At 44.4% G+C, this 27,949-nt stretch overlaps 1 protein-coding gene and 1 long non-coding RNA gene across 8 annotated transcripts in view; one reads left to right on the top strand and one right to left on the bottom strand.

Moving 5' to 3' along the window:
• The window catches only part of LOC140629022 (cullin-4B-like), a 73,443-nt gene extending 73,138 nt beyond the window's left edge, over nucleotides 1-305 (bottom strand). For 3 of the 4 annotated variants that reach the window (XM_072818414.1, XM_072818409.1, XM_072818411.1), the window contains exon 1: nucleotides 200-305. The gene's annotated coding sequence lies outside the window, so the exon portion shown is untranslated. Of the gene's footprint in view, nucleotides 1-74 lie in introns of all 4 variants that reach the window. The other variant, XM_072818410.1, reaches the window with a different exon arrangement.
• LOC140629023 (uncharacterized) lies at nucleotides 292-27,949 on the top strand. 4 transcript variants are annotated; one of them, XR_012026894.1, is made up of 6 exons: nucleotides 322-371; nucleotides 4,092-4,258; nucleotides 12,045-12,195; nucleotides 15,193-15,293; nucleotides 20,433-27,207; nucleotides 27,870-27,949. It is a non-coding gene; the product is annotated as an uncharacterized lncRNA (long non-coding RNA). The 4 variants fall into 4 exon arrangements; XR_012026895.1 differs by lacking the exons at nucleotides 20,433-27,207; nucleotides 27,870-27,949 and adding an exon at nucleotides 15,959-15,977; XR_012026893.1 differs by lacking the exons at nucleotides 20,433-27,207; nucleotides 27,870-27,949 and having other exon boundaries at nucleotides 292-338; nucleotides 15,193-15,435.

Below are 27,949 nucleotides of genomic sequence, written 5' to 3'. Positions count from 1 at the left end.
TCACTCGAAAACGAAAAGATGGAAGCAAGGTCAATAAAGAAAATAAATATTCACATTCTTAAAGAGTCACTTACAAAGCCAACGACAGAAGCCTGTTAACCACTGTGACCTAAAATACCAACAAGTTACTCTCAAGATTAAGGCATAACGAACTAGTAATAATTTACACATTTTGGATGCTGGGGCGCAAAGTACTTGCCTCTCTAAAAGATGGAAAACTACCTCAGCAACGACCGCCGGTGGACTACCCCACGGCCCCACGGTCTCGCGATGCGAGACTTCAACCGGTCTCCACCGGAAATGACGGGAGTCTAAAATCCCATTATGACCGACGGATGGTAAGCAAAGTTTTATCCTGGGCACTGCAAGGGGTAAGAGAGAGGCGCTATAGCCATGTCTATGGAAACATAGCCTACAATTACCAGATCATTAGTCTTGGGGGGAAAAAAAGGAAAGCACCTTGGGGTACATTACTGAGCCCCCAAATGTACACATTTACTTATTTATTATTTTTAAAGATTTGTTTATTTATGATAGACATGGACAGAGAGGCAGAGACACAGGAGCAGGGAGAAGGAGGCCCCACGCAGGGAGCCTGATGGGGGACTCGATCCGGGACTCCAGGATCACGCCCTGGGCCGAAGGCAGACGCTCAGCCACCGAGCCACCCAGGGATCCCCCTCGCACTGACTTATTTAAATGACCAGAAACAGAACAGAAATGTAGTGGAACAGAAATGAATCAATTGCATATCCTAATGCTTCAGCCTCTCCATCCACTGCTTTCTTAGACAGTATCTAACGAAGTTATCAGTGATGATACAGGGAACAATTACCATCTCGCAGCTTAATTAAAGATATAAACTCCTTCACCCTTAAAAAAAAAAAAAAAAAAGAATTATTCTGATTAGCTTTTATGTGTGTTCTCGAAGTCCTGGTAATTTTGTTATTTAAATTAACCTCTATTAGGACCACAATAAACAGTATGGGTAAACATTGTGAATTTTCATGTACGTGCGTAAATGAAACATTTCATTTCTATTATTAATTCATTTTGCTAGAAAACGTAATTAACATTTTCCCCAGGTGCATCTGAATGCCTGCCAGTAATTGCTACTCTCACCAATTTATATTGCTACTTTGTGTTACTAAATCCTTTAAATCAATGAAAGTTAATGTATCTAAACGTAAGTACATATCCACTTATGAAAAAAAAAATTTTTTTACTTTTTTTAAAGATTTTGTTTTTATTTATTCATGAGAGAAATAGAGAGACAGAGAGAGAGAGAGAGAGGCAGAGACACAGGCAGAGGGAGATGCAGGCTCCCCGCAGGGAGCTCGACGGGGGACGCCATCCCTGGACCCCAGGACCCCCGCCCTGGGCCAAAGGCAGGCGCTAAACCGCTCAGCCACCCAGGCAAACCCTTGAAAAAATATTTCAATCAATATATTGTACACCTTAAACCAATATTACACTGTCATGTTAACTAACTGCACTCTAAATAATACCAATTTTTTTTTCTTTCTTTTCACATAACACATACTACTACTCTGTACCTTTGTTGACCTTAAAAATGTTATGGATTATTTTAATTCTCACTCCTACATTCCTTCATAACAGCAAAGGCATTATAGAAAATGTGAGATCATAAAGCTCAGGCCTTTTATCTCTTTTTATTGCCATCTATATTCCCATCCCTCAAAATCTTACTTAGCACAATAAATATTCAATAAGTGAAGTGAATCATGTTTCCAACCTTGAGGAAGATGGAATGAAATACTGACCCTCATATTTCCCAGGGAAAACAAGAGTCAGGTTGAAAAACTTTTGACTTTTTCACCAAGTCCGCCTCAATTTCTGTTAGGCTATTAAATCTCTAAATTGTTAATATTAATGTCCCTTAAGGGAAAGGAGAAAAAATAACTGGGAAATATCAGAAAGGGAGACAGAACATGAAAGACTCTTAACCCTGGGAAACGAACTAGGGGTGGTGGAAGGGGAGGTGGGCGGCGGGGGGTCGGGGGGGGGGGTGACTGGGTGACAGGCACTGAGGTGGGCACTTGACGGGATGAGCACTGGGTGATATTCTGTATCTTGGCAAATTGAACAACAATACAAAATAAATTTATTTTTAAAAAGGGAAAAACAAAAAATAAAACAATTGCACATACAGAGCTGTACTCTTCAGATTGAAAAAAAAAAAAAAAAAGGGATCCCTGGGTGGCGCAGCAGTTTGGCGCCTGCCTTTGGCCCAGGGCGCGATCCTGGAGACCCGGGACCGAATCCCACGTCGGCTCCCAGTGCGTGGAGCCTGCTTCTCCCTTGCCTATGTGTCTGCCTCTCTCTCTCTCTCTCTCTTTCTCTCTCTCTCTGTGACTATCATAAATAATAATAAAAAATGTCCCTTAACAAGGAACCATTAGTCATCTTTATCCCTAGAATAACAGAAATGTTCTCTGGATTGAAGAATTTAGCAGGTTGAGATAAAAGTTACACCGAGTCAATGGACTGTTCTGGAGTCAGTGGTACTCATGTTTTTGTTCTTAGACAATCATATCATATTTTTGACAATCTACCTCACCAATATATTGCTTTAATGAGTGAACTTCATTTTTCCTCTGAAATCCAGGTGAAAGAGTGACTAAGATTTCAACATCGTCAATACAACTTAAACCCTCTCTTTCCTCGTAATCTAAACCAAAAAAAAAAAATAATAAAAGAAAGAAGGAAAGACTTCTTTTCTCACTGATTTGTAAAAGTAATAAAATTCTTCTATAGTGGGAGAGAAGGTCAAGAGGAAAGCCAAAAGAAATACAAAACCTATAAGAAAATCCAAAATGTGTATTTTTTTCATCTTCCAAGTTTAACAGGTGTTTGAAAGATAGGACATGATTTTGAGCATGAAACAGCTGGAGTATTTTGTCCTAGTCAGCTAGATCAGATAGAAACTTAATCTTTCCTTCTCTATATCCCAACACTCTCCATAAACCCTGCAATTAATTTTTTGATCCTTTGAGAACCTTACCAGAATTCTTGTATCTGATATATACTGCCACAACTACATAACCTCCTTGCCTTGCTGACATCATGAAAATATCTTCCGTCCATGCACTGTCTGATGAACTGAAATGAAATTACTTCCAGTCTAGTGATAGGATAGTTTGATCCAAGCTTTTACAGGAGTGCCTCCCAGAAAATGAGTGAAAATATCAGTGAGGGTGATAAAACATAAGACACACCTAACCCTGGGAAAGGAACGAGAGGTAGTGGAAGGGGAGTTGGAAGGGGAGTTGGGGTGACTGGGTGATGGGCACTGAGCAGGGGCACTTGGCAGGATGAGCACTGGGTGTAACGCTATATGTTGGCAGATTGAACTCCAATTCAAAAAAAAAAATTTTTTTTTTTAAAAAGGGCGTGCCTCCCAAACACTCATTTATCTTTCTTCCATGGTAATGGAAGTAATGGTTCTCAATTTTACTTAGCAAAGGTGGGAAAAGATTTCCTTTGGACTATTAGTCACGTACAGAATGTTAAAGAATCCAGAGTAGGCTATCTACATAGTGTTTATGAATGTTGCTTGTAAATGGTCATTGGGTCATCTCTACCAATGGTACCTTCAAAATACTTCTACTTTTTTCCAATTTGAAGAATTTTTACTGAATATGGAGTTCTTATTTGCAATGATGGAATAACTGGAAATGCAGAGTGGTAAAATATTGTGGATGCACTGACTGCTATAGAATTGATCATTTAAGAATGATGACATGAATATCTTTGTTTGTTGTCCTTTCTAATCAGAAGAAATTGGCATCCATTTGTGCACACAATTGCTTCTATTGGAGATGTACATTCCAGCATCACATGCCAAGAGATCCAAGAGGAGTTTTTACCCACCTCAGTGTCAAGTAATATGCACATAGATCTCAGATATGTCTGTGGACCCTGTCTTAGACAATCACCCACAGACAACATAACACTTGAGGAAGTCCGGAGAAGAAGTTTCACCACATAATTAAGATAAACAGACAAAAATACCAGTTTGGATATTTCATATGAACTTAGATCTTATCACCCTGTGATTTCTCCCACAGAAAGTGAGACCATGTGAATGAACACTCACCTTCCCCAAGTGTGTGGGATGTTGCCAAATTGAGCTACATAACTATCAAAACATCCTGAACACCTATGAATTCAACCTGCGTTGAAAGGAAACAAAACCTGAAACTCTACAAACATGGGAGTGACCACTTCTTGAAAGGTAGGACTGAGAAGAGCAGAAATGGAGGGAATATATGGGAAGATAAACAGCATGGGCTGGGGCAGGGAGCCTTTGTAAGGGGCTGGAGAGAACTGTACAGTCCTGAGACTCAAAAGTCAAGACCTTCAGAAATCTGCGTCTGAGGTATTTCCCTCAGTGGTGAAACAGCACAATCGCAGATGGGACAGTGAGGTCTCAATATTCCTAGAGGAATAGAAATGGGTGCCTAAGCTGGCAGAATTCTCAAGCATTGGAGTGGGAAAATGGGTTTAGGTCTATGAGCCTGGAAGAAGACTTAGCTTGTTATTGCATAAACTACAAACTGTGGACAGATGGGGTAACTGCTGTCATGCTGGGTCCCTGCAAAGGACTGAACACAGCAACCTCCAGTCTCATCTGGAGAAGCAGACCAGATGTGCATTGCACCAAAGTGAACTCTTTCTGTGCCAGAGCCCTGCAATGTACAGAAGCAGGGTAACGCTCTGGTTCCTCAGGAGGGATGGAGCAGGTACATGCAGGAGAGGGCAAAACATGAAATCGTGCAAATCAGTGTTCCCCCCACTCCCTCCCACCTGTATCAAGGAAGGATCTGAGTGACTGACTGGGCTCTCTAGCAGTCTGCAGTTTGGCATACAGTGGGATCTCCCTACTCCAGGACTGGAGATCTGGGAACAGCCGTATTTTCCCATTTCACCCTCTAGAGAGGCATGGCCTCCAGGGAGCAAAGACCTCACAAACAACTTAAACTGAGCCCTGCCACCTGGCAAGGGGTGGTGCATCTCCACCCAGGCACAGACACATGAGAATGTACTGCAACAGGCTTCTCGCCCAGAAGACCTTCTGGAATAACAGGAAAACAGCAGGTTTATTGATCAAACAGTGGTGGAAAGCTTCAGAATTGGAGAACATAGAATGCAAGTTTTTCTCTTATGATTTTTTTTTTGTCTTTAAGGTTAAAATGACCCAATATGCTTTCCCTTTTCTTGTCTTCACTACAGAATTATATCAACCTTTATTTTTATTATTTTTTTCTTTTTTAACTTTCCTATTTTACACTTACATGTTATAGACATATGTAGATAGATAAAGCATCCTTTCACCATATTCAATTTTATTATATAGATATATATTGCTTTTTAAAAAGTAAATTGGGAATTTAGTACCTTCTAACATGTACAGACCAAAATACACTCAGCAACAAATGGATCGCCAATTTGGTCCGTGTATGAGATTGTATTCACTTTCCCCCACTTACTTTCCCCCTTTTTAAAAATTTGCTTTTATTTTTCTTGTCGTTTCCTTTTATTTTCTGGTTCCTGACCTCCTCAGAATTGCCCAGTATTCTGCTTGGGTCATGGTTGCTATTTTTGACTCTGCACACTCATACATCCAAGAAAGAATTGACCACAAAGGAAAGAATCAGTGGTAATGTTCCCTGCCACAGATCTAATGGATATGGACTTAAGTAAGATGTTGGAGACAGAATTCAGAATCACAATTATAAAGTTACTAACTGGACATGAAAATAAACTTGAAAGACTCTAGAGAACCTCATAGTGCAGAAATGAGATACAATCAGAGTGTTAAAACACTCTGAGATGCAGTCTAAACTGGATGCTCTAGTAGCTAGAGTAGTTATTCTCAATAGAGAGAAAAAGTGGCTTAGAAGACAAGTTGATGGGACATAAGGAAGCTGAGGAAAAGATAAAAACAAGTAAGAGTCTATAAGGACAGGCTCTGAGAGTTAAGTGATAGTTTTAAAAAATGCATTAGAGGATAAAGAAGATGTGGTTTACGTATACATGGAATATTACTCAGCCATTAGAAACGACAAATACCCACCATTTGCTTCAATGTGGATGGAACTGGAGGGTATTATGCTGAGTGAAATAAGTCATTCGGAGAATGACAAACATTGTATGGCCTCATCCATTTGGGGAATATAAATAATAGTGAAAGGAATAGAAGGGAAGGGAGAAGAAATTGTTAGGAAGTATCAGAAAGGGAGACAGAACTAAAGACTCCTAACTCTGGGAAACGACCTAGGGGTAGTGGAATGGGAGGAGGGCGGGGGGTGGGGGTGAATGGGAGATGGGCACTGAGGGGGGCACTTGACGGGATGAGCACTGGTTGTTATTCTGTATGTTGGCAAATTGAACACCAATAAAAAATAAACTTATTATTTTTAAAAAATCCGTTATAAAATCCATTATAAATCCTCTGGGATTGCAGAGGGCGTGGAGGGACGTAGAGGGCCAGGAGGTGTATTGGAGAAAATTTTACCTAAGAACTTCCCTAAACTGGGGAAAGAAACAGGCATTCACATCCAAGAGATAGAGAGAAACCTCCCAAAATCATCAAAACTAATCAAGATGCCAAATTATAATGGTGAAGCTTCCAAATTTCTGAGATAAAGAGAAAATTCTAAAATCAGCTTGAGACAAGGTTCCTAACTACAGAGGGAGAAATATCAGATTAACAGCAGACCTATCCACAGAGCATGGCAGGCCAGAAAGGACTGGGATGATATATTCAGGGTAGAAAATGAGAAAAACATGTAGCCAGAATACTTTATCCAGCAAGGCTTTCATTCAAAATGGAAGGAGAGATAAAGAGTTTCTAGGAGAGACAGAAACTAAAAAAAAAAAAAAAAAAAAAAAAATTGTGACCAGTAAATGAGCCCTGTAAGAAATGTTAAGGGGGATCCTGTAAGGGAAGGGGAAGCCCAAAGAAACAGAGACCATCTGCAGAAACGGGGATTGTATAGGTAATACAACAGCACTAAATTCCTATCTTTCACTAGTTACTCTGAATGTAAATGGGCTAAATGATCCAGTTAAGAAACACAGGGTACCAGGCTGGATAAAAAGCAAAACCCATCCATATGCTGTCTACAAGAACCCATTTTAGACCTAAAGTCACCATCAGACTGGAAATGAGTGTGTGTGGCAGGGGGAGAACCATTTACCATGGAAATGGACCTCAAAAGAAAGCTGGGATAGCAATTTTCTTATGAGAAAAATTAGATTTTTAAACTATAGTCTATAGTTGGAGATGAAGAGGGACATTATATCATGCTTAAAGGGTCTAGTCAACAATTACGAATATTTAGGTCCTCAACGTGGGAGCAGTCAATTATATCAACCAATTAGTAACCAAAGTAAAGAAACATATGGCTATAATACATTAATAGTAGGGGGACTTCAACGCCACACTCACAGCAATAGACATATTATTCTAAGCAGAAGATCAACAAGGAAACAAGGACTTTGAATGACACTCTGGCCCAGATGGACTTCACAGATCGATACAAAGCATTCCATTCTAATGCAGCAGAGTTTACATTCTTCCTGAATACACACAGGATATTCTCCAGAATAGATCAAATACTGGGTCACAAATCAGGTCTAAATTATACCAAAAGATTGGGATTTTTCCCTGCATATTTTCAGACCACAGTGTTTTGAAATTTTAACTCAATTGATCACAAGAGGAAATTTGGAAGGAACACAAACACTTGGAGGTTAAAGTCCATCCTAGTAAAGAATGAATGGGTTAGCCAGGAAATTAAAGAAGAATTAAAAAGATTCATACAAACTAAGGAGAATGAGAGCACAACTGTACAAAACCTCTGGGATATAGCAGAGGCGTCCCTAAGACGGAAGCACATTTCAACACAAGCCTCTCTCAAAAAAATTAGAAAAATCTCAAATACACAAGCTAACCTTACACCTACCTGTGCTGGAGAAAGAACAACAAATAAAGCCTAACCCAAACAGGAGAAGACAAAGAATCAAGATTAGAGCAGAAATGAGTGAAATAGAAACCAGATCAACACAACCAGGAGATGCTTCTTTGAGAGAATTAATGAGATAGATAGACGCTGAGCCAGAGTAATCAAAAAGAAAAGAGAAAGGTCCCAAATTAATAAAATCATGAATGAAAGAGGAGCAATCGTGACCAACACCAAGGAAATACAAATGATTTTAAGAACCTACTGTGAGCAACTACATGCCAACAAAATAAGCAATCTGGAAGAAATAGATGCATTCCTGGAAACTTATAAACTACCAAAATTGAAACAGGAAGAAATAGAAACCCTGCACAGGCCAATAACCAGCAATGAAATCGAAACAGTCATCAGAAAACTCCCAAGAAACAAAAATCCAGGGCCAGATGGCTTCCTAGGAGAATTCTACCAACATTTAAAGAAGAAGTAATACCTATTCTGCTGAAGCTGTTTCAAAAAGTAGAAATGGGAGGAAAATTTCCAAACTCATTCTATGAGGCCAGCATTTCCTTGATACTCAAACCAAAGACCCCATCAAGAAGGAGAATTACAGACCAATATCCCTGATGAACATGGACGTCAACAGTCTCCCCAGGATACTAGCCAATAGGCTCCAATAGAACATTCCAAGGATTATTCACCATGAGCAAATGGGAGTCATTCCTGGGTAAGGATGTGGTTCAGTATTCACAATAAGTCAATGTGATAACTCACATTAATAAGAGAAAGACAAGAACCATAGGATCCTCTCAACTGATGCAGAAAAAGTATTTGACAAAGTACTGCATCATTTCTTGATCAAAACTCTCCACAGTGTGAGGATACCTCAGTATCATAGAAGCCCTCTATGAAAAGCCCACCATAAGTATTATTCTCAAAGTGGAAAAACTGAGAGCTTTTCCCCTAAGGTCAGGAACGTGACAGAGATGCCCACTCTCAGCACAGTTGTGCAACATAGTGCTAAAAGTCTCAGCCAGTCAGACAACAATCAGACAAGTCAGCAATCAGACAACAAAAAGAAATAAAAGACATTCATGTTGGGCAAAGAAGAAGCAAACTCTCACTCTTTGCACACAACATGATACAGCATATGGAAAACCCATAGGACTCCACCCCAAAACTGCTAGCACTCATACAGCAAAGTGACAGGACACAAAATCAATGCACAGAAATCATTTGGATTTCCATACATTAACAATGAGACAGAAGTCAGAGACTTTAAGGAATTGATCCCATTGACAATTGCTCCAAAACCCATTAGATACCTAGGAACAAACCTAAATAAAGAGGCAAAGGTCCCCTAAAAACTACAGAACACTTCTAAAAGAAATTGAGGATGACGCAAAGAGATGGAAAAACATTCCACACTTACGGATTGGCAGAACAAATGTGAAAAGGTCTGTGCTGCTCAGAGCAATCTACACGTTCAATGCCATCCTTTTCAAAATACCATGGACATTTTTCACAGACTTGGAACAAATTATCCTAAGATTTACATGGAACCAGAAAAGACCCTGACATAGCCAGAGGAATGTTGAAAAAGAAAAACAAAGCTGGTGGCATCACAATGCCTGGCTTCAAGCTGTATTACAAAGCTGTGATCATCCAGACAGTAGGGTACTGGCACAGAAACAGACACATGGGTCAGTGGAACAGAATAGAGAACCCAGAAATGGACCCTCACTCTATGGCCAACTCATCTTTGACAAAGCAGGAAAGAATATATGATGCCAAAAAGAGAATATTGAACAAATGGTGTTGGGGAAATTGGATAGCCACTTGCAAAAGAACCATTCTCTTACACCAGGCACAAAGATAACCTCAGAATGGTTGAAAGACCTAAATGTGAGACAGAAATCCATCAAAATCCTAGAGAAGGGGATCCCTGGGTGGCGCAGTGGTTTGGCGCCTGCCTTTGGCCCAGGGCGCGATCCTGGAGACCCGGGATCGAATCCCACGTCAGGCTCCCGGTGCATGGAGCCTGCTTCTCCCTCTGCCTGTGTCTCTGCCTCTCTCTCTCTCACTCTCTGTGACTATCATAAATAAATAAAAATTTAAAAAATAAAATCTTTAAAAAAAATCCTAGAGAAGAACAGAGGCAACAACTTTATAAAAAAAATTTTAACGAGGGCATAACGCTTTTTATTTTTTATATAAATTTATTTTTTATTGGTGTTCAATTTGCCAACATATAGAAAAACACCCGGTGCTCATCCTATCAATTGCCCACCTCAGTGCCCATCACCCAGTCACCCCCACCCACCACCCACCTCCCCTTCCACCACCCCTAGTTCGTTTCCCAGTGTTAGTAGTGTTAGTAGTCTCTCATGTTCTGTCTCCCTTTCTGATATTTCCCACTCATTTTTCTCCTTTCCCCTTTATTCCCTTAGTGAAAACTATTTTTATATTCCCCAAATGAATGAGAACATATAATGTTTGTCCTTCTCCGATTGAATTATTTCACTCAGCATAATACCCTCCAGTTCCATTATGTAGAAGCAAATGGTGGGAATTTGTTGTTTCTAATGGCAGATTAATATTCCATTGTATACATAGACCACATCTTCTTTATGCATTCATCTTTCGATGGACACCGAGGCTCCTTCCACAGTTTGGCTATTGTGGACATTGCTGCTAGAAACATCAGGGTGCAGGTGTCCCCGTGTTTCATTGCATCTGTATCTTTGTGGTAAATCCCTAGCAGTGCAATTGCTGAGTCGTACGGCAGGTCTATTTTTAACTCTTTGAGGAACCTCCACACAGTTTTCCAGAGTGGCTGCACCAGCTCACATTCCCACCAACAGTACAAGAGGGTTCCCCTTTCTCCACATCCTCTCCAACATTTGTGGTTTCCTGCCTTGTTAATTTTCCCCATTCTCACTGGCGTGAGGTGGTATCACATTGTGGTTTTGATCTGTATTTCCCTTAAGGCCAGTGGTGTGGAGCATTTTCTCATGTGCTTCTTGGCCATGTCTAGGTCTTCCTCACATGTCATTTGCCCATTTCATGATTGGATCGTGTGTTTCTTTGCTGTTGAGTTTAATAAGTTCTTTATAGATCTTGGATACTGGCCCTTTATCTGATATGTCATTGGCAGATATCTTCTCCCCTTCTGTAGATTGTCATTTAGATTTGTGGACTGTTTCTTTTGCTGTGCCAAAGCTTCTTGATGAAGTCCCAATAATTCATTTTTGCTTTTGTTTCTTTTGCCTTCATGGATGTGTCTTGCAAGAAGTTGCTGTGGCCAAGTTCAAAAAGGGTGTTGCCTGTGTTCTCCTCTAGGATTCTGATGGGATCTTGTCTCACATTTAGATATATCATCCATTTTGAGTTTATCTTTGTTGAGAGGATCATATGTTTCTTGTTTTTTCTCTTGATGATATGATCAATCACATTGATTGTTTTACGAGTTGTTGAACCAGCTTGCATCCCAGGGATAAATCCTACTTGGTCATGGTGAATCATCTTCTTAATGTATTGTTGGATCCTATTGGCTAGTATCTTGTTGAGAATTTTTCCATCCATGTTCATCAGGGATATTGGTCTGTAATTCTCCTTTATGTTGTTGTCTTTGTCTGGTATTGGAGTTAAGTTGATGTTGGCCTCATAGAATGAGTTGGAAGTACTCCATCTCTTTCTATCTTTCCAAACAGCTTTAGTAGAATAGGTGTTGTTTCTTCTTTCAATGTTGATAGAATTTCCCAGGGAAGATGTCTGGCCCTGGAGTTTTGTGTGTTGGGAGGTTTTTGATGACTGCTTCAATTTCCTCCCTGGTTATTGGCCTGTTCAGGTTTTCTATTTCTTCCTGTTCCAGTTTCGGTAGTTTGTGGTTTTCCAGAAATGCATCCATTTCTTCTAGATTGACTAATTTATTGGCATATAGCTGCTCATACGATGTTCTTAAAATTGTTTGTATTTCCTTGGTGTTGGTAGTGATCTTCCTTTCTCATTCATGATTTTATTAATTTGAGTCTTCTCTCTCTTCTTTTTAATAAGGCGGCAGCAACTTTTATGACCTCAGCCACAGCAACTTCTTGCTACACACCTCTCTAAAGCCAAGAGAAACAATAGCAAAAATGAACTTTTGGGATTTCAACGAGATAAAAATCTTCTGCACAACAACAGAAACAGTCAACAAAACTGAAAGGTAACCTACAGGATGGGAGAAGTTATTTGCAGATGACAGATCAGATAGATGGCTAGTATCCAAGATGTACAAAGAACTTGTTAGGGACACCTGGGTGGCTCAGTGGTTGAGCATCTGCCTTTGGCTCAGGGAGTGATCCAGGAGTCCTAGGGTTGAGTCCCACATTGGGCTCCCTGCATGGAGCCTCCCTCTCCCTCTGCCCCTCTCTCTCCCTCTGTGTGTTTGTGTTTGTGTGTGTGTGTGATATGAATAAATAAATAAAATTCTGAAGAAAGGTACTTATCAAACTCAACAGCCCTGAACCAAATAATCCAGTCAGGAAATGGGCAGAAATGAAGAAGACAGGAACAGGCATTTCTGCAAAACAAACAAACAAACAAACAAAAAACCGACAGATGGCCAACAGAAACAATGGCCAACAGGTACATGAAACAATGCTCCATTTCACTTGCCTTCAGGGAAATACACATCAAAGGCACAGAGATACACCACTTTATACCAGTGAGAATGGCTGAAGTCAACAGACGGGAAAAATAAATGGTGGCAGAGAATGTGGGGAAAGGAATCCTTTTGCACTGTTTGTGGGAATGCAAGCTGGTGCAGCCACTTGGAGAGCAGTGTGGATATTACTCAAGTTAAAAATGAGCTACCCTACCACCTAGCGATTGCACTACCACTTATTTACCCCAAAGATACAGATGTAGTGATCCAAAGGGGCACGTGCACCCCAGTGTTCATAGCAGCAATGTTCACAATCCAAACTGTGGAAGGAGCCATTATGTCCATTGACAGATGAATGGATAAAGAAGATGTGGTGTGTCAGAGTGTGTATATGTGATATGTAGATGTATATAATGGAATAGTACTCCTCCATCAGAAAGAATGAGTACCTCCCACTTACACTGATGTAGATGGACCTGTATGGTATTATGCTAAGTGAAATAGTCATTCAGTGATAACCACTCAGTTATCATATGGTTTCACTCATATGCAGAAGATAAGAAACACTGCAAGTGATTATTGGAGGAGAGGAAACTGAATGGAGAAAAATCAGAGAGGAAGACAGACCATGAGAGACTCTTATTCCTGAGAAGAAAACTGAGGGGTTCCGTAGGGGAGATGAAGGGGGGGGGGAGGTAGGGTAACTGGGTGATGGGCACGTGATGTAATGAGCACTGCATGTTATACACAACTGATGAATTCTTGAAAGCTACATCTGAAACTATTGATGTACTATATGTTGGCCAATTGAATTTAAATTTTTTTTAAAAAGTAATTTCATCTCACACCTGCCTAAATTTCCACAGCCTAAAATTAACTCCACAAGAACAAACAGGTACTGGCATGGATGTGTAGAAAAGCCATATTCAGAATGAAAAGCTAACGTGGAGGTATCTCCCTCTTGGATTTGGATATATACTGCAATACTAATAGTGATTGTAGCAGTATGATACTGGCCCAAAAAACAGACAGCTCAAGAGTACAGAGCCCAGAAATTAGTTCACACTTATATCATCATTTTATGTATGGCAAAGGAGGTAAGAAAATACAGCTCAGAAAGATACTTTCTTCTCTAAGTGGTATTGGGAAAAGTGCGAGGTGCACGCAAAAGAATGAAACTGGGCTATTTTCTTACTCTATACACAAAAATAGAATAAAAATGGATTAAGAAATAAATGTAAGACTGAAAACTATAAAACTCCGCAAGGAAACATAGACTTTAAGCTCTTTGACATTGATCTTAGCGATGTTTTTAGAAAATGTTTTCTCAGGGTAAACAGAAGGAAAAATAAGCAAATGGATGTATCTCAAAACAAAAAGATTTTAACTGAGAGAGACCATCAAAAAGAAAGGATAGAAGGAAGGGAAGGAGGGAGGGAAGGGAGGGAGGGGAGGGAGGGAAAGGAGGAAGGGGGAGGGAGGGAAGGGAGGGAGAGAGGAAGGGAGGGAGGTAGGAGGGAGGAAGGGAGGGAGGATGGAAAGGGGGGGAGGGAGGGAGGGAGGGAGGGAGGGAGGGAGGGAAGCGGGGAAGGGGGAAGGGAAGGAGGGAGGGAGGGAGGGAGGGAGGGAAGGGAGGGAGGGAGGAAGGCAGACAAGCCAGTGAGCCAAGCTGCCAATAAATGCATAAGTCATTCAGAGATCATAAACACAAAAGCTTGGATCTGAAAGATGCTGTAGACCCAGTGGACCTAGCAGACATTTATAGAACAATCCATTCAACAATAGTGGAATACACTATTCTCTTCACGTTGGCATGGAACATTCTCCAAAATAGTTTGTATGAGAGGCCACAAGACAATTCTCAGCAAATTTAAGGAGATTGAGATCATATGAAGCTCCTTTTCTGACCACAAAGCCATGAAATTAGAAATCAATAACAGGAGATAGACCAGGAAATTTACAAGTATGTGGAAAACCAACAATATTTGCCTGAACAACCAGTAAGTCCAAAAAGTACTTATAAGGGACATAGGAAATATGTTTAAACAAATGAAATACCAATAAAGCATGTTTCTATTCTAAACCTAGGGAATGCAGAAAAACAATTCTAGGAAAGAATTTTTCTGCAATAAATACCAATTTTTTAAAGAGAAGATCAATAAGCAACCTGACTTTATACCTCAAGAACCTAGGGACTGAGGGGGGGTACTGGACAGGATGAGCACATCACAGGATGAGTATAGTGTTATACTATATGTTGGCAAGTCAAAATCAAATTTAAAAATATACTAAAAATAAAAATAAAGGCAAGGCAAGAAGGAAAAAGAAGAACCTAGAAAATAAGAAACAATCTAAGACCAAAGTTAGAAGGAAGAAGGTAACAGTATTCAGAAGAAATTAATGAAATGGAGATTGGAACAATAGAATGAACACTGAAATTAAGGGTGTTGTTGTTGTTGTTGTTGTTGTTTGTTGTTTTTAAAACAAAGAAAGTGGAGAAAGAGCTAAGATGATGATGATATAGGACCCTAGGGTTTTCTTATCCTTCTACCACAGGTGGATAACAACCAAATCATCCTAAATACCCTAGTATGGACCTGAAGACAGAAAGAACAAACTCCACAACTGAAGGGCAAGAAGAAGGTACACTGAAGAAGGTGGGAAATGTAGAGACATGGTGTGGGGAAGAAATGCTTCAGTCCCACACACCTGTGATTTGACATGACTGCCCTTCTGTCTGAAACCTCCCTCAGCCCCAGAAAACCAGTGAAGATCCTTGCCCACACCATGTCCCTAAAATCTAGAGTTTTGTTATTATTTTTTGTTTTTAAAAAATATTGTATTTACTTGATTATGAGAGACACACAGAGAGAGAGGTAGAGACACAGAGGGAGGGGAGTTCTGCGGGGAGCCCCATGAAGAACTCAATCTCAGACCCCAGAATCACTCCCTGAGCTGAAGGCAGATGTTCAGCCACTGATCACTCAGGGGTCCCAAACCTAGAATTTTACAAGCCACTATGCTGGGCTGGGGGATGGGATCCAGAGGACACTGTTCTGCTCCTGGAGAGAAGGCAGGCAAAGAGCAACTGGAGCCAGATAGCACAGGAACAGTGATCTGAAAAATACTTGGGACACACAGGAGACAGATAATTTGCTCTCCTTGGAGTGCTTCTCTGAGAGCAGCAAGCACCAGAGATCCATCTCCAAGGACAAAGGAGCTAGCTGGGACCCTTTCCCTCCCCTGTACCTCTGCATAAACACAGAGCCACATACCTCCAGTAAAGCACAATGCCAACGACTGCCTTACTTGCTTATAATAGGTCCCACACCCAAGCACACCAGCAGTATTACCCTTCTGGCTCAAGTTTGCCTCAGTCCCAGTATGGGAGCCCCTTCCCAGAGGACCAGCAGAAAACTCTGCCCACCCCACGTGTCCTGACCAGACAAATTTGCTGTGTAAAATATCCCCTTTGAACATCCATTGGATAAGAATTTCCAATCTCTCCTGTTCTGTTTTTTTCTACATATAATGCATTGAGAGCTTAATGGGTGTTCTTCTGTAGTTTATTCCTTGTTTCCCTGGATGCTTTTATAAATCTTGATTTATTCTTGCTTTTTAACGTTTCTAATATATGCATTTTGAAGATGGTATTTTCACATTGACATAACAGGGTGTTCTAGTAGATTCACGGACTTCTCTGTTCAATTCTTGTTTTTGGATTTGTAAAGTTTCAGCACTTATTTCTCTAAATGAGTTTTCTGCTTTAACCTCTATCACATCTCCTTTGGGAACACAAAGTTTTCCTTTTGTAAAATTTTATTTTATGTTTAAATTAAATTTAATTAAAAAGTACTGTTATATTAGCTTCAGAGGTAGGTCTTAATGATTCATCAATTGCATACATTAAAGTACTCTCTTTACTGCCCATCTCTTCAGTTATCCCATCCCCCATCCACCTCCCCCCCTCCAGCAACCCTCAGTTTGTTTCCTAGAGTGCGGCCTGTCTTGGGATTTGCCTCCCTTTCAGAATTTGTTTTACTTTATTTCTCCCTCTGTTTCCCCATGTTCATCTGTTTTGATTCTTAAATTCCACATATGCGTGAAATCATATGATCATATGTCATTCTCAGACTGACTTACACCTCTTAGCATAATGCCCTCTAATTCCATCCACATCATTGCAAATGGCAGGATTTCTTTCCTTTCACTGACTGAGTAATATCTCATTGTATATGTATACCACTTCTTCTTTATCCATTCATCTGTCATTGGACATCTGGGTTCTGCTCATAGTTTGGCTATTGTGGATGTTGCTGTAGAAACACTACAGTGCATGTTCCCCTTTCAAAACTCTATGCTTGTACCCTTTGATACCTTAGTATTGCAACTGCTGGGTCATAGGGCAGCTCTATTTTTTACTATTTTTGTGGAACTTCCACACTGTTTTCCAGTATGGCTAGACCAGCTTGCAATCCCACCAACTGTGTAAGAGTGTTCCTCCTCTCCACATCCTTGCCAGTGTCTCTTCCTTCATGAATTGTTGATTTGAGACATCCCGTCTCGTGTGAGGTGGTAACTTAACTCACTGGTTTTGATTTGGATTTTCCCAACTGGGAAACTGTTTCTCCTCACTGGGAATGATATTTGCTGCGGGCTTTGCATAGAGGGCTTTTATGATATGGAGGTAGGTTCCTTCCATCCCTAGACTACAGAGAGTTTTTATCAAGAAAGGATGCCGTACATAGTCAGAGGCTTTTTCTACATCGATTGAGAGGATCAATGGTTCCTGTCCTTTCTCTTATTAATGTGGTGTAACACATCGATTGAAATGGAGGTGTTGAGCCACCCTTGCAGCCCAGGAATAAATCTCAGTAGGTCGTGGTGAATAATTCTTTTAAAGTACTGTTGGATCCTTTTGGCTAATATCTTGGTGAGAATTTTTGCATCCATGTTCGTCAGGGTTATTGCTCTGTAATTCTCCTTTGTGGTAGGGTCTTTGGTTTTGGGATGAAGGCAATGCTTGTCTTCTTGAATGGGCTTGGAAGTAATCCTTCAATTTCTATTTTTTGAGATAGTTTCAGAAGAATGGGTATTAGTTCTTCTTTAAATGTTTGGTGGAATTCCACTGGAAATCCATCTTTTCTTGGACTCATTGGTTGGGAGATTTTTGGTTACTGCTTCAATTTCTTTGCCACTTATGGGTCTGTTTCAGGTTTTCTACTTCTCCCTGTTTCAATTTTGATAGTTTGTATATTTGTAGGCATTTATCAATTTCTTCTAGATCTAATTTGTTGGCATATAATTGCTCATAATATTCTCTTCTAATTGTTTGTGTTTCTTTGGTGTTGGTTGTGATCTCTCCTCTTTCATTATTTTATTAGTTTGGGTCCTTTCTCTTTTCTTTTTTGATAAGTCTGGCTAGGGGTTTATTGAGTATTAGTACTTGTTTCAAAGTAATAACTCCTAGCTTAGTTTATCTGCTCTTGCTTTTCATTTTTTAAAATATTTCTATATCATTGTTTTCTATATCTCTCATCTTTATAATTTATCACTTTTCTGCTGGATTTAGGCTTTATATGAGTTTTCCCATAGCTCCTTTTGGCTAAGTTTAGATTATGTGCTTGAGACTTTTCTTGTTTCTAGAGAATGCCCTATATGGCTATATACTTCCCTCTTAGGACTGCATTTGCTGTATCCCAAAGGTTCTGAACTGTCACATACCCATCTTTATCTGTTTCTATCTACTTTTTAAATTCTTCTGTAACTTCCTGGTTGATCCATTCATTCTTTACTAGGATGCTCTTTGGCATTCTGTATATTTGTGTCCCTTTGAAATTTCTCCTTGTCCTTGACTTTAAGGTTTAAAGCATTGTGGTCTGCAAATACACGTAGTACAATCTCAATATTTTGTACGGGATTGAGAGCTAATTTGTGGCCCAGTATGTGATTTCATCTGGATAATTTTCCATGTGCACTCAAAAAGAATGTGTAGTCCTCTTCTTTATGATGAAATGTTCTGAATATATCTGCAAAGTCCATATGGTCCAATGTGTTATTCAAAGCCTTTGTTTCCTTGTTGACATTCTGCTTAGATGACCTCTCTATTGCTCTGAGTGAATGTTAAAGTCCCATACTATTACTATATTAGTGTCAGTGAGTTTCATTAATTTTGCTATTAATTGGTTTATAAATTTGGCTACCCCCTAATTAGGGACATAAGTGTATTTATAATTGTTACATCTTCTGGTTGGATAGACCTCTTTAGAATGATATAATGTCCTTCTTCATCTCTTACTACAGCCTTTGGTTGAAAGTCTAGTTTGTCCGACACTGCTGTAGCTTTACGTTGATGTCCTTTGCATTATCAAGGTTCTCTACTCCCTCACTTTCAATGTTTCACATTGAAACAAACATTTTGTTTGGGTACAAAATCATTCTCTAGCAAAGAGGCATATTGCTGGGTCTCCTTTTTTTAAAAAAAAAATTCATTCTGAGGGTGCCTGGCTGGCTCAGTCAGCAGAGCATGTGACTCTTCATCTCAGGGTCATGAGACAGGAACAACTTCTTGTGTTGTTTTGAAAGTAGTGACTTTCTGAAGAAGAGATCACGAGTGTCCCGCAGTGCACTGTCCCCTGTTCCAGAACATGACAAATCAGGAGAGAATTGTATGTTAGCTGCTCCCGGCCTACTGTTGTGTCTGAGTGGCTTTTGTGTTCAGTGCCATTGGAGGCAGTGACTTTCTGCCTGTTGTGCACTGTGCTTGTTCGTGGTGCACTGTTCGTAAGACCCAGACAGGCTAGGTCTTGGCAGTCAGGGGGTTCCTTTCGGGCAACTAGGGAGCAGAGTGGTTGTGTTGTCAAAATTCATGCTGGGCCATTAGTCGTTTTTTAAAAAAGATTTTATGTATTTATTCATGGGAGACACAGAGAGAGGCAGAGACACAGAGGGAGATGCAGGCTCCCCAGGAGGAGCCCAATGTAGGACTCCATCTCAGGAACACAGGATCACTCCCTGATCCAAAGGTCGACGCTCCACCACCGAGCCACCCAGGCCTCCCTGAGCCATTGGCCCTGTGCTAGATGTCCTGAAGCACACTGTGGCAGCTGGCACCTGAACACAAAGGTGTCTGGTGCGCGGCACCAGGGTATGAGGCCAGCTGCAGCATGGTAGCTGGTCATGGCATGTGTGGCAGCTGTGTGCCCAGCAGAGGGGCATGGTACCCGTATGATTTCAACAACATTTGCCCTAACCTCAGGCTGAGGTGCTTTGCATGCTTGCAGTATGCAGTCCCCAGGAGAACTTGGGGATGAAGCACTATCAGCAGGTCAGATAGCCAGCGTCTGTGCAGTCCTTCCCCTGCAGGCATCTCGGTACCTATGTTGCCTAGTGGGGGAGCATAATGGGGCTGCCAGCTCCTTGTTTTTGAAATCAGTTGAACAGATCTATGCCCTGTTTGCCCATGACACTGTGTAAACTGCTTTGTGTATGCTGTCTCTCCATGCAGGGTCTGTCTCCTTAAGCACAGTAACCTAGCTATCACTTGCCCATCCAGCTCTCCCAGTGCCACATCTACCAACCTCCAAATCTCGAGGCTCCCAGTCCCACTGGTTATATGAACTAATGGAATTTAGTCCCTCTGGTGTTTAAAGCCCAATATTATGGGATTATTAATCCCCGTTGAGTCCCCTGGTGGGAGGGTCCATTTCTCTGCCTGCACCTCTTGCGATTCCCTCCCTCCTCCTGCCCGCAGCAACCCCCCCACCACCAACTTTCTGACATCCCTAACCTTTCAGGTGCAACTTCTCCTCTGTATTTCATTGTGGAGTACACTCTGCCCTGCCAGCCTTCAGACTGCCCTCTGGTTTATGGACTTGGATGTGGGTGACACCTGATTGTAAACATGGGACGCAGTGAACTCGGGAATCCTTCTTGGTAACTTCCCTAAACTGCCCCCATCACCTCATTTAGAATATCACTCCATGAAGAGGCATATTAATTAAGCATGCTGCTAGGACATGATGGCATTGAGGAACCCTCAGTCTTACCTGTGTCTTGCCCACTGTGTCTTGTCGTCTTGTAGACTCTGCCCACTTCCAAAGCACTGTGCCTACGACAGCCCTCATTTGAACCCTAGGGAAGATGGTTTAGAAGGAGTACAACACCCACAAAGAATCACTCCTTATGATAGTATGTAGATTTGAAGGGATACTAAGGTTCAGGCCCCTGTTTGGTAAACAGACAGACAGCCTCTGGGACCTCTTTGGCTTCATGCGCTGAACTTGGCTGAATCCAGGCCCGTGTTGCTGGTGATGACAGCATTAGCTGCGGCTTTGCTGCTTTGTAGCTTTGGTTTATGACCAACAGAAAGACTCACATTGGCCTGTGCATGGAGTAGCAGGAGAATGGGGCCCCTAAAGCCCAAGAGAAACTTCTGTGGAAGAAGGATGGACTTCAGGAACCCTCTGACATGTATATATGGGCCTAGGAGCCAGGATGCCATTTAAGAGGATGTCTGCCTTGGAGAGGATGTGTAGTCAGTGTGATTTGGGGACTTTCAGGTGGAAATTTGGGATATTTTTGGAGGCCCACCCTACCAGGGGTAAGATTAAGAGATATTTGGTAGGAGATATTTACTGTTCATGTTTACTTAGCATACAGTGTTAGGGTTGTTCTCCAAAGTGGAGGTGGAGGGTTCCTACTACAACCTCACCAGCACACTGCAGCTGACACTCACACTGGCACTTGATCACCTACCCGTTACAGCTCTCTGACACCAGTTCCTAACAACACACACTCTCTCCCTCAAATGGACACCCATTCCCATACTGTCTGTCACACGCTCAAACCAACAAACACACACACACTGGCCCTTGGTGAGTGACACGCTTTCCCATACTGGCACTCACTCACTCACTGGTACGGACCCACACGCTCAAACTTACCAGAGGCGCCCGCACCGGCACACGCACACATACGCACACAAACCACCCACACACATGGCTATGGTTACACATACTCGCACATCCTGAAGTACACACTCATACCTTCAAACATACACACATGGGCGCCTGTGTGCCTAACACACACTCCCCTGCTCCTGTCGACATGCATAATCGCATGTACTGCCGGACACATTCATACACGCCAACTGACCCTCACACTCACCTGCTGGAACTGACACACATGCTGATATGCTCCTAGGACACACCTGCTCACTCACCTGTACTGACGCATAGCTTTGCATGTAGCGACAGACCCATTGACATGCTCCTTCCCACACTCTCACTCACCAGCATATACTGAGGCATCACTTAAAGCTACTATCACACCGTCCTACAGGCACAACCACTCGCGAGAACCAACACACACACACACACGCCTGCCGGCATTTGTGCTGCCTGTTCAGAGAGGCCCACCATAGGAATTGGCAGGCTTATAGGGCTCTGGGGTTCGGCAGCACGTGAATGTACCCCCAGCCTCTCGGGTTCTTCATGTTCTTCTCCAGATAGAGAAAGGATTTTGTCTGACCACAGCCCCCCGCCCCATTGCTTCCGGGTCCCTGATTCCCTGACCATGCCCTTGCCTGCCTCTGTCTGCTTATGCCGTTCGTCTGCAATCTAGCAGCTGTGCCTGTGCACAGACATGCACAGCTGTGCCTTCGAAAGTGCCTTGGGCTTGGCGAGTCTCTGCTCTGCCACAGTACCTCTGGGGGGACCTGTGGCTTTAGGTGTAAGAGCTGCTGCCTCTGAGTCTGTGCACCTCTGAAGGAGACCCTGATGGTTTCCTTCGTGACCAGGTGCCTCTCCTGTTCCAACGGGGTACACCACTTATTTTGTTGAGCCCCAAAGAGGCCTCAGAGGACTCAGAAGGCCTTGCAGCGTGCAAGTTGTCTGGCCCATATGTCCCTACAGGGTCCGCACACCCCAACCCCACCCCGAGTCCCCACCCTCCTGGCCCCCACCCTCCACTGTTTTGTGGCCTCAGGCCTAAGAGGTTTGTCTGCTGCTCCCAGCCTGGTCGTCGCCAGGGTTTCAACAATGTGGGGCCCTCCTATGCACCTTCCTCCATTGCTGCCTCATGTCTTTGCTGCCTAAGGTCTTTGCTCACTGGGACAGACTCTCGTGCCACTGTGTTGTTTGTGTTCTCTGTACCCTGCTCCTGTTTGAATCCTTAATAGCCCCAAGGCTTCCCACTGAGGTGTCTGATTCATGACTTGGGGAACACGCTGATTTCTGTGACACCAGTGGGTTATGCTCCCCTTGGCTGGTGACAAGTGGTAGGTAAGGGGGGAACGTGATGGTCATCCCACATGGGCCCGCATCCATCACCTCTCGGAGGTCCTTCTGCCCCTTCATTCTGAAATGTCTCTGCAGACACCTGGCTAATCAAAAACGCTAAGTAGGCAGGGAAAGTATTCCGTACTGCTTGCCCCCCCGCCCCGTGCTGGTTAGGTGTGCACAACCGCGTCATCCTCTGCTTGGGTCCCGCCCCCCCCCCCCACACACACACACCAGGTAACCACTGCTCTCCCTTCTGGCTCATTGCGCACCTTTGACACTTTTACCTTCCTTCCACATGGGTGCTCAACTCCAGCACACATCGTTCTGGGGTTGGCTTCTTCTGCTTCAGCACAGTGCTTTACCATAATGACGCTTAACAGGCCTTCTTGAGGGCTCTCCCCACAGAGAGTTCCAGTGAGCGTACTACCCCGGGGGAATGCGGGGTTGCTGCTCTGTGTACTTGTAGTTAGCACAGTGCATGGGGAACCGGCCCCTGTGTGTCTCACATTACTCCATGTATGTTCCTTCGCTTTACTAGATGTAGCTTTGTGTGAGCCGAGCCGAGGAAAATAAATGTACGTCTGCTTGGACGCCCTTGTCTTTCAGCCCACGTAGGCAATGCAGACTACTTCCAAACGCAGGTCCTGCTCTCCTGTTTCTGCCAGTACTTTCTGGGGAGGCGTTAGTTCAGGCCAGCACTTTCAGTTAACCGTCTCACCAAGGCTCTTTTCAGCATGACACAGTCCTTAGCATAGAGGCCCCCTGGGCTCATTCTCTTGCTCCTTGACCTTGCATCTGGTGAGCATTTTCTCAGTCATTCTTGCCCAATATCACCTATGTTCATGTAAGTTAATGTAACGTATATTACAGCATTCTACTTTGAACTTGGTGAACACTCAACCACTGCCTTCTGGCCTCCAGGCATCCCACCAGAAGGTTGTCTCTTCCTCCCGCTGAGGGTCTTCAGAAGGACCTGGCTGAGTTCTGGGTCACTGCTGCCCATGCAGATTCTGAGAGTCGTTCTTTGCCTTTCAGCCAGCTGAGGTGAGCCCGTTGCACAGGGCATCTCTTGGGATGGTAATTCCCTCAGCCAGGAGCACACCGGGGTCCTTGGATGGGCAGACTCAGCGTTTTCCAGAGAATTCGCAAAGCTTCGGCACATTAGGTCTTCACGCACATGCTGCCCTTTCCTCTTTCCCATCCCTTTCTGGCAGTCCTGTTTTCCCAAGTGCTCATCGTAGGCATGAGGTGATCCTGCAGACCTTGGAGGACACGTGCGCTTCATGTCCTTGTCACCTTGTTTCTCCTTCTCATCCTCTTAAAGTCTCGCAGGGGATGGTTCCTATCATTCTCTGTCCTTGGCAATGTTCAGAATTCAGCCTGCGGCCCTCCACCCTGCGGGCCTGCCCTCCCTCTGCCCTGCTAACCTGCCATCCACCATCCCTCCTCTCCACAGTCCCCTCGTGCATCCATGCCCCTCTCTTCCCCTCTTCCCTCCCTCCGTCACTACTATCCTGCTTCCTTCCCCCACCCTCCCTGCCTGCTTCCATCCTCCTCTGTCTCACAGCCTCTTGCCCAGCCTAATCCTCCTCTCCATTCCTCCCACCCTTTCCCTATTTCTCCCTCTCTCTCCAACATCCCCAAACCCCTTCCACTCAGACAAACACACACACACACACACACACACACACACAATCAAAATCACTCTTCTGGCTCCCCAAGGTAGTGCTGTTTCAGGTGCAATATTTCCTCAGGACCCTCCTTTCTGGAGGCTGTGTGGGGCACTCTCACAAGAGCTGCATTGGTTTTCATTGTATCAGCACTTCCAGAATCTGGGCTCTCCCAGGGACAGTGTCAGAAATATTCCCATTTGTCTTGCAGGAGTGTGTCAGTTTTCCTCCCCGCAGGCTTCCGCATTTTCGTTGAAATTAGATTTTTATTTAATTGATTAATTTATTTAAGATGTTATTCATTTTATTCATGAGAGATACAGAGAGAAGCAGAGACACAGGCAGAGGGAGAAGCAGGTTCCCACAGGGAGCTCACTGTGGGACTCAACATTAGAGCCCAGGATCACGCCCTGAGCCAAAGGCAGATCATCAACCACTGAGCCACCCAAGCATCCTGGAAAGCAGATTTTTAAACTAGTGACATTGTGACCCTCAAAAATGGTGCACTGGATCCCAGCTAAGTCCAAATCCCCCAGGCATCCTGGCCCATTCCTTTGAAATGAGGTCCTTCTATGACAAACGTGCTTTCCAGTAACCACGGGGCCTTCCTTGCAACTCACGAGGTGTGCATCCTATGCCTCTACCTTCGCTGCTGCAGCGCACCGTCATGGGCTGTGTAACAGTCCTGAAGGCCCTGAGAACCTCAGAATGGCAAGTGTGCTGCAAATGCTCCCTTTGCCATCCCGCCCGTCGGTGATCCTGCATTCCATGGCCGAACCACTGTAGGAGAACTTGCAGGACAGGGGAGGAACAGAGAGGGCAAAGGTGCTCCTCAGGAAGGTGGATGAAGTGGGCTCTGTGCACCAGGATGCTGGAGGTATATCATAACTGGTAATGACCCAGAGGAGAAGCCTAGTGTGAAAGTCAGACAAGGAAGGAGGAACCCAAGCCTTTCAAAAGGGGCAGACAGAAAAGGAGGTGGTATTAGCCAGTCCTACCATTGGCTTTGAGGACAAGTATCCAGAATGACGCTTTAGGTGACATATCCTGCCCTTTAATTATGCCACTGATATCCAATCGCCAACCTCAGTGGGGTTATGTTACTAGGTTTCTAGGCAGCCCGCTGGCCCATGGACCTTGCTCTGGGTTTGCTCTTCCTAATTTCTGGCCAATTATTTCTTTGCCAGGGGTGCTGGTGGCCTGGAACCTGGGACCAGGGGCTGGGGACGGTGGACAGCAGGGGAGCCTGCGCTGGATGGGGGAGCGTGTCCCTGGATGCCAGATCCTGCCTGGCTGCCTGTGACACCCCCTCCCAGCCGTCCCCACCCTATGCATGTCCAGGAGGGATACACGTGTGCGCAGCGAGGTGCAGTGGCCGGACCACCCCTGAGTGAATCCAGAGCACACCCCCAGGCTCAGTAAGGAAGGGCCTGGTGAGGCTCCTGGATGGCGGGTGGCTGCCGCCGAAGGGACCTCCTAGATATGAAGTCTCTGGTGGCAGCATGTGGTTGGGGGAGTTGATGAGGGGCTATGCCAATAACAACACCGCTCGCCTGCGGCATTAGGCCATGAGCCACTGTGCGGGTGCGAACATTCCGGCCTCGTGCCTCTGCACAGTGCTACGAATGGCAGGGTTCCAGTTGCCAACCTCCCCTTAGTTACCGGGAACCAAGAACTTGCACCTTCAGCTCCTGTGCTCCAAGGGGTCCAGGTGCCACCAAACATTTGACTCGGGATTGGGAAGGGGGCAATGGAGAGCAGGGCAGGGTCCAGGGAATTGGGACCTGCATGAGAATCCTGGCCCTCCTTCTTGGAATTGGGACATCAGGTGACCTGGGCCCAAGGGGTTGTAGCCCCCCAAGGGAGGTTGGGACGCTGCAATCCCTAGGGGTTGGGATGACACAGGAGCCCCAACCAGAAGCCAGGGTCGGAGAGGAGACAGAGGAGGCCCGCCCCAGTGAGGACTTGGTGCCGGAGGTTGAAGAAATAATCAGGGAAATGAACTTGGTGGTAGTGGAGGATACGGAGTCTGCTGAGGAGGTGGTGGAGGATAGAAGTGTACAAGAGGACAAGGAGCTGCAGGCTGAGGAGGGACAGGAACAGGAAGATGGAGATGAAGAGCAGGGTGAGAAGGAAGAGTTTGAGAAGGCTGGGGAGAAGGCTGAGGAGGAGATGAAGGTGGAGGAGCCTGAGAGATGAAGAACACTGAAAAGGAGAAGGAGGGTGAACAAGAAGACAGGAAGAGGACGAACATGAGGAGGAGGTCACATTAGAAAAGAGGGCAGCTGTGGACCCAGCTAAGTTTAAGCGGGAAGTGGCCGATGAAGAAGCTGAGGAGGAGGAAGAGAAGCGGGAAAAGAGCACCAAGGAGGGCATGAGGGAGGAAGGAGGACAAGAGATACAAGAGAAGCTGGAAAGCTCAGAGCATCCGGAGGCAGGTCTGAGTCCCTTGGAGTCCCCCCTGAGGCAAAAGAGGCACTCCGGGGAGATGGAGCCCAGCAATGAAAAAGGCAGGCACTCCCTTACACGGTTCAAATCAGACCCAGTCAGAGATGGCAACATTCCCTGGAACACGAAAGCGCCCATATCGGGGAAACCGTGGCTTCTGGGGCAAAGCTGTATCCTTGATGCTATGTGCAAGAATGCCAGGATGACAGGGCTGTGCAAAGCGGGATGTGAGGAGGGCAGGGGCGCTGTGGGGTATGGGCATCCCTCAGACAGCATTGGTGAAAGCTCCCCGCCCGTCCAGGGGTGGGAGTGGTGACGACACTCATGCCCCGGTGATCGCCACAGCCTTGGGAGCCCCCTTGAGGGTGAGGCAGCGAATGTCAAGTGCACGGGACTACATGCGGTCTGGGTCACTCGTGGGAATGGGAGTAGGGTCTCTGCACTGACCACGGCAACCCACAAAGCCCCTTTTCGCCACGACACACTGCGCAACCAGGGGGCTGAGTGTGCCCACCTCTGACCTGGTCGGCCAGAGCCACGGACGTGCGCCGTCCCGGGAGCAGCCCACTGTTCCTTGCCGTGGGCCCACAGGCATGTGCGGTGGACGGGGTGCGGGGAGGGGCGTGTCTCGGGATACACAGCTCCCGTCCCGTGGCAGCGCGCACATGGGCAGCAGCCCGAGGCCCAGCGGGCCGTGCTCGGTGCAGCCTGTGCGGATGGCCCGGGAGCCGGCGGGAGGGCAGGGGCGCCAGGGCCACGCTGCTGTGCGGGCCTGCGGTGTTGTTCTAGCTCTCGCATCTCCAGCCCCGGAAGGCTCCTTGACCTAAAGCAGTTTGGGAACCACCCCCAGCTGTCAGCCGTGATCAGTGAGCAAGATCTGCGCATGCTTCGCTTCATGACGAACCTGAAGGT

Source organism: Canis lupus, chromosome Y (assembly GCF_048164855.1).
Source record: "Canis lupus baileyi chromosome Y, mCanLup2.hap1, whole genome shotgun sequence".
NCBI classification, from domain to species: Eukaryota; Metazoa; Chordata; class Mammalia; order Carnivora; family Canidae; genus Canis; species Canis lupus.
Note: the sequence above shows the minus strand (reverse complement) of the source record. Positions and strands in the feature narration are given on the sequence as shown.